The sequence below is a fragment of the Bactrocera tryoni genome, unplaced genomic scaffold (genome assembly GCF_016617805.1).
Source record: "Bactrocera tryoni isolate S06 unplaced genomic scaffold, CSIRO_BtryS06_freeze2 scaffold_25, whole genome shotgun sequence".
Taxonomy (NCBI): Eukaryota; Metazoa; Arthropoda; class Insecta; order Diptera; family Tephritidae; genus Bactrocera; species Bactrocera tryoni.
Window position 1 is genome coordinate 12,713,539 of NW_024395977.1, and position 7,191 is coordinate 12,720,729.

Below are 7,191 nucleotides of genomic sequence, written 5' to 3' on the forward strand. Positions count from 1 at the left end.
CATTATACATATAACATATGTACACATATACATACACACATGTATATACAGTCATATGTACATATTTGAAATAGAACAAAAGTGCACTAGTAAATCAGTCTTTAGGGGATGATATACAAACCAAACTCTGTCGATCATTTCAATCATTGAAGCCTGAAGTGGTGAACACAATGACTGCGACAGACTGCAGCAGCACGACAGTGAACTGAAAACGTCGTTGTTCATCTTACTACATGTACATTTTGAGTAGAAACACCAACACAATGGCCGGCATGTACACAAAACAACGCAGTTGTCCATTTTGTATGTACACAATTTCGTTGTGGTCATACTAATTCCTTTCACTTGAATGAAATTTTAATATTTTGTTCAAAGTGAAATTTTTTATGCAAAAAATAAGTAAATAGGTCAATATTTTTGCTTTAAATTATCAATTTTTATTACAAATGATATAATAGAGCTATAATATAGCTATTTTATGCTTTTATTTGTAAAATGACTTCAAGTTTGTTAGATCTGTGAATAATTTTACATTTTACATATTAGTGGCATCACCACTCTACCTCATCTCTCTATCTTCCATTCTACTGTCAACTCTACTGTCGTCGCACTGTCGTTGGCAAATATAGGAGGATATTGAAGTTAGCGAGAACGACAACTGTCGGCCTGCAGTCGTGTAGTCGTGCAGCTATCAAAATAACACTGCCCATAAGAACGTGTGTATTTTAATATTTGACAGATGTAGTTTGCAGTCTGTCGCTCTCTATGTGTTCAGCGCTTGAGTTTGCATCACTTCGGGTATTTTCTGCTGAAACGAACGTTCATAAACAAATCAGGTATAAGCTGATCGCTAGTGATACAAAGTTGTTCTCTATCGCTGATTTGAAGACAAACAGTCATTGTATAACCCTACAAGTAACAAAAGAATCAGCTGTTTTCCAAGAATTTTTCACAGCTGAGATCACCTGATCGAAATTTGCTTTTTTTAGGCACAGAGATGTAATTAAAAGAAATGCAGTAGATCATTTTTTTTTGTGAAAAAGTATTTGTAACGGAAAACATTAATGAAAACTTTCAAGAATATTTTTGAAACAAAAGTTTTTTGGATATTTATTGCTATTCCTCACCACCTCTGAGGTTGCAATATAGGCGCGCTACCGATCTTTTTTGGGTGTTCGGTTCCCCAGGAAGCCTATTTTTACCCTTTCTATATATACAGTTTTAAATCAATCTACTTATTATAAAAAATATGACTAGACAAAAATAAATATATAAAGTCAGGTATTCATGAATATTAATTACATTAAAAATATAACATTAACAATATATGTCAAAACAATCAACTTGTAATTATTGAAACAAAAACTAAAGTAAATATAAAAAATCAGGTACAATTCAGGAACAACGACAATAATATTCAAAACAATCTCCTAAGTAATAAATAATATTTACAAAATATTCGAAATCACCCACAGCTAAATACTTATTAAAAACCCCATCAAAGGAATAGTGGTTGAAAGAAGGGTCCTCTACCTGGTACACAAAAACACGTAAAAAACAAAAAAAAATATTGATAATAAGCGTACAAACCTAATCGCTAAAATTCTCATTTCAAAATCACAGATCACAACAATAGTACGGTTCTACGTTAACCATTTTACCAGTTGTGTATACATATCTTCGATTTTTGATAGAAAATCTATAAATTCAAGGGGTGGTTTTTCTATTTGGAAATTACTATATTGTTTTTCTGAAGTGAAGAAAAAATCTTCTTCAGTAATACCACCATCAAATCTTGGCAAGGGCATTAAACATTTATGTTGTGTAAAATATTTATATTAATATAATGGTTTTTCTATTTGGCAATTACTATATTGTTTTTCTGAAGTGAAGAAAAAATCTTCTTCAGTAATACCACCATCAAATCTTGGCAAGGGCATTAAACATTTATGTTGTTTAAAATATTTATAATACAAATAACAGCAAAAATACTCAAAAGCATTTTTATGTAGAAAGTTGCTTTCATCTACGTCCACATTTACCTCGATTTGTATATTTTGAAATGAGGTAGAATTGGTAGGTCTTGGTAAACTTTGAAAAGTTTGCCAAGAGGTATTTTGAACCAAAGCGTCGTTGCAGGCGCTTTTGAGGGAGCTATTAGGAAATGAATCACACTGGTCAACTGGCAAGAGTTCGCAGTTCCCTTTATCTACACAACGAATATATCCTATGCCCCAGGCTTGTCTGAAAAGGTATGAGAAACGCTGCGGAGTTATTCTCACACCAAATCCCCCCCTCTGCGTATATGTATGTCCGAAAAAATTTTCGAGTCTATCCTGAGTCAGTTTTCTAGTCATTAAATGTGTGAATCCCTTATGTGACCAGAAGCCTCACAAACGTCTTAAGCTACTTATATTTATGTAGAAGCCAACCTTTTATAAAACTGAAAGTGTTTGTTATTTCGCGACCGAAAGAATCGTACACCTGCAACAGAATGACTAAAAATTTGAGAAGCCAATTGCACGCTCATTTTTTGAAAGGGTTTAGGGGCTACGTGTGCCGAGGTCAATTTATGGGTGCAACTAATGTAGTTTGGGGTACCATTTTCATATATATGAACGATATCCGACCATTCAACTGGGCGCCCATTTACAACGACTTTATTTTTTTTATTTTCTAAGCAGTTTCGTGTACTTTTTAAAAGGTGAGGAGAATCAAAGAAGTAAATGACTTCCGAGTCATTCACTTCGAAATAGGGCCTTTCTTTACATACTCCTAATAACCTAGCAAAATTAACAAAATTTGACCCTTGGTCGCTAACTATTTGGCAGGGACGCAATCCAATACCCTGGAGTTGACCTATGGCTTCGAATATATATTTTTTCATAATATCTCCTTAGCAAGCTTTGTGCACAAAAAAATATGCTAAAGGGTGGGTCCAAGTTTCTCCACCAATACCTTGGACGAAAAGTGTTAAAACACTAGAAGCTATTCGAGAGGTACGATTTTCATCACCGTAATCCTCCAACTCAATAATCCAGTCCCTATTTCTCTCATACTGAAGATGAATTTTCAGAGAAAATTCGTCACAGCATATCGAAACATATCTCTGTGCGTCAGTGAAACCACGGCTTCTCAACTCCAGGGCTTTAATGCTGCTAAAATTGCAGCCAGGGTTACGTGGCCAACCCTGAACAAATTGTTCGAGGGTCACTTGCGATGGCCAATTAGAAATGGGCTGTAAATACCTGAACGCAATAGGTGATAAAAATTTTACAGCCAGAGCTAATGTTTTTAATTCCCTATCATATCTATAACCCTTCGAAGTACGGGGTGCATTTTTTAAACAATTTCTCACAAATATCGCAAGATGTGGAGGAAGTTTGCCGCATAGCTCTGAAATTTGTCTATTTTCTTCCTGCCCTACTATAGACAAATTTTTATTATTTTCTAAAATTTCTATTTTATTCTCTAAAGCTCTCACCTTATTGCGTAAAAATTCTATTTCCTGCGATTTTTCGTCTAACTTCTCCCGATACATTCTTTTTCTAGGTGTCCCTTCTGTTAAATATTCATTTGTTTGCGTTTGCCTACTATTTGCTCAAGTGCGGGTTAAAATCTGCACTACCTAATTCGTGTCTTGTTCGTGTTGGTCAAATACACTACCTACTTGTCCACTCTAACTGCAGGTGATACTACTTTTAAATTCAAATCCGGTGTAGCTGATCTGAAGATAAGCCGTCCCTTCCTCATCTTTAACGAGAAATATCTTTGACCCGCAATTAAATATTTAGCCGTTGGATTTGTTACGTCCAACAGCTTGATCCATTCGTGCCGCCTAATTGAAATTAAACAAAAAATACGTACATTAACTAAACTAGTAAACTAACAATTTAAAAATAAACAGTTGCATCAAAAATATCACAACGACAATACAATATTAGAAACAAAACTATTAATTTAATTTTTGATTTATATGATTTATGCTTTTGAATGAACTATATGAAAGAATTATAATAACTATTATAATTTAAAGAGTCGGTTAAACATCTGCATACAGTTTCTAATAGTTTGGCGGGGTACTGGTTACGACGTATATATGTATATAGTTACAATAAAATAGTAGTAGCATTTATACACGTATGTTTGTAAAATAAATATGAATTCATTATAACGTTGAGAACAAATAAATTGGTCGCCTCTATTTCTATTACGTTTATATTTATCATATATAGTATGTAAAGCAAGTGGCTTCATATTGTTCAAGATCAAAAAAATTAAAAAGACACGGGTTAATGTAAACAAATACATGAATTGTTTACTATTTTATTGTCAAATAAGCGTAAGTCAAATACTTAGTTCACTTTGTTGAATACACTTTGACATACACTATAAACAAATACTTTTAAATTAATTTTTTAACATTTAACAACACGATTTTAAAACTTCACTTTTTCATAAAATCACGATTTAGGACGACCCTATTCACTTCTTGTTCACTTATTTGCACTAACTTTGCATATTTATTTACTTACGATAATATTATGTACATATTTATATACATACGATAATATTATGTACATAATTATATTATTTTTATACATAAAACTCACCTGGACATTTCCCCTTCTGATGGGAAGGGATACAGCGGCACCCCCAAACTGCAACCAGCAACACACTTTCTGCAAGGCATCCTATACAAAATCAAACAACAAATATTAACAAATTTAATTAATTAATGTTACTATACTTACATACGCTGAATATCTCTTTGATCGATGATTTAATTTTCACTAAAAACAAACTTAAAATATAACACTATTTACATTTTCCTGAGCTTCTTAAGCTTAAAAAAATGTCCGTTGAAATGATTTGACACATTACACGGTTGCACGAAATACATAGTTTTTACACAAATATTATACACAAATTTTTTTATATAATTGGGAACATTTAATAATATATTGATACAATAATTAATATTTTGGACAAAACTGATTAAATTTAATATTTAAAAATTTAAATTTTCGAAAAATATTTGAATATTTTACAAAAATATTGTTAAATTTATAAATTTTAAAACCTAACACCGCAACACACTTTAGCAGATTTGAGGCATTTGAACGTTTTAGTAGTAGAATATTTGGTGGCAACCCGAACCAAGTGCCTAATTTGTAGTTGAATATTCAGGGGCAACCCGTACCAAATGCCTAATTTGTAGTAGATTTTTGCGTATGTGTTAGTGAAAAATGAAGGATTGGTTACCCTGCCAACCATGAGCGGGTAAAAAACCAGATAATCAGTGGGTAATCCATAGGGTAATCATGTGTCCTTTGCCATAGGCCGAGCGACAATTTTATATAAAAAAGTATATCTGTCCTGCTCTAATATCCCCAATCGACGGCTGATGCAGGGTTGCATTTTTTAATTCCTACTTTTAAAATTTAAAAGAAAACTTTTTAATTTTTAAAGTTTTTATTTTATTTTATTTTTACTTTTTTACATAAAATTTATTATAATTTATATATAAATAAAAATATATTTAATTTAAAAAAATAATTAATATCTGAAAAAAGATCAATTAAAGAAAAGAATTATTACAACCTGAAAATAAAGTAAATGTTATTAATACCTGAAAATAAATAATAATTACATTGAAGAAAGATTAATTGTATAAAATGATAATAATATCTGAAAAAAAAGATTAATATTATCTGAAAGAATAAAATATATTAAATACAAATAGAATTTACTCTGAAAGCAAAGATAAATATTATTTGATCATTTAAAATATAAAACAAACATTTGTTTTTACATATTATATTGGATTGTGCAGGCCGCCTTAAACGCATAAAATACATATGTATGTATTTATTTTTGCGTATTATATTGGACTGCGCAGTCCAATTTCAAAGTACACACACTTTTTCACATACTTACTTACCAATTGATATTTGCCGCTTACCAATTGATATTTGCTGCTTCCAATTCAGTTCTGATTTCCAATGCTATAAAAATAAATGAAGTAATTATTTTCAAAATATTGGTAAAAAATCAAATTAAATTAATTAAATAGAGAAAAATGTGTAGCTGTATTGGAATATTTGTCTCAAGCGGGTAGCCGTGGTTGGCAGGGTACTTGTAGGTTTATACAATGCAAACAGTTCGCTCCGTGTACATGAACTGAACTGACAGAATCAGAGAGAATAACGGATCAGTACTTAAGTATAAACAAAAATTTATTACTCGTTGCAGTTCTCTGTAACACATCAACATTCACTCGTTCGTATGAGAAAAAGAAAAGGGCTGCTTTTAGGGTTTTTTCCGTCAATTATTCGTAGTTTTCTCTCCGTAAACCATCTTTGAACTTCAACGAACATTTAAAAAAGAAGAGCATTGTTGAGTTGTGCTCTTAGCAACACATTTCGCGATTGGTTTCTATATTATAGATATACTTAATACTAGATGTACAAGAATTTATCTTATTTTTTTTTCTTAAATAAGGGCACTTGTGAGTGTCAAGATTATTGGTTTTGCAAAATTGCACAGTAACAATTTTTCATACTTAATATTAGTGGGATTATTTCCCATTTAATTTATAAATATAGGATTTACTTACAACTAACTTTATGTCGTTGTTGCCACTACTGCTGTTGTTACTGTTGCGGTTGCAATTGTTGCTGTTATTTCTTGCCTTTGCTGCTACTGCTGTTGCTCTTGTTGCCTTTGCTGCTGCTGTTTGTTTTGAAAACTAGTTGCCTTTTTCCTTTATGCTTGGCCGCTGCTTTATTGCTCTCAATGCGGAGTTTTCACTGGCACACTGTTTATTTTGTTGTTTTTAACGAACTCTGCGTTCTAAATAATTTTTGCTACATATAGACTACGTATATATTGCGTATCGCCCATATATTCTATAATAATAATAATATAGCGTGGTGATCGTAACCACGGCCTGTATCGCCACGGCGACAATCATATCTTTATGGGTATATGCCATTAATATCGTTCCTCCAAGAAGAATTTCAGTTGGAAATAAACAACAATCCGAGAGAATGTACAACAAGATATGGAACAACAATAGATGCTGTATTTATTAGATACAGTACGAACTCGGTAATCGCAACTAATAGAAATCTAGGTAGTTGAGGTTGTTGCACCCAGCGAGGAAATATATATAACAAGAAATATGAC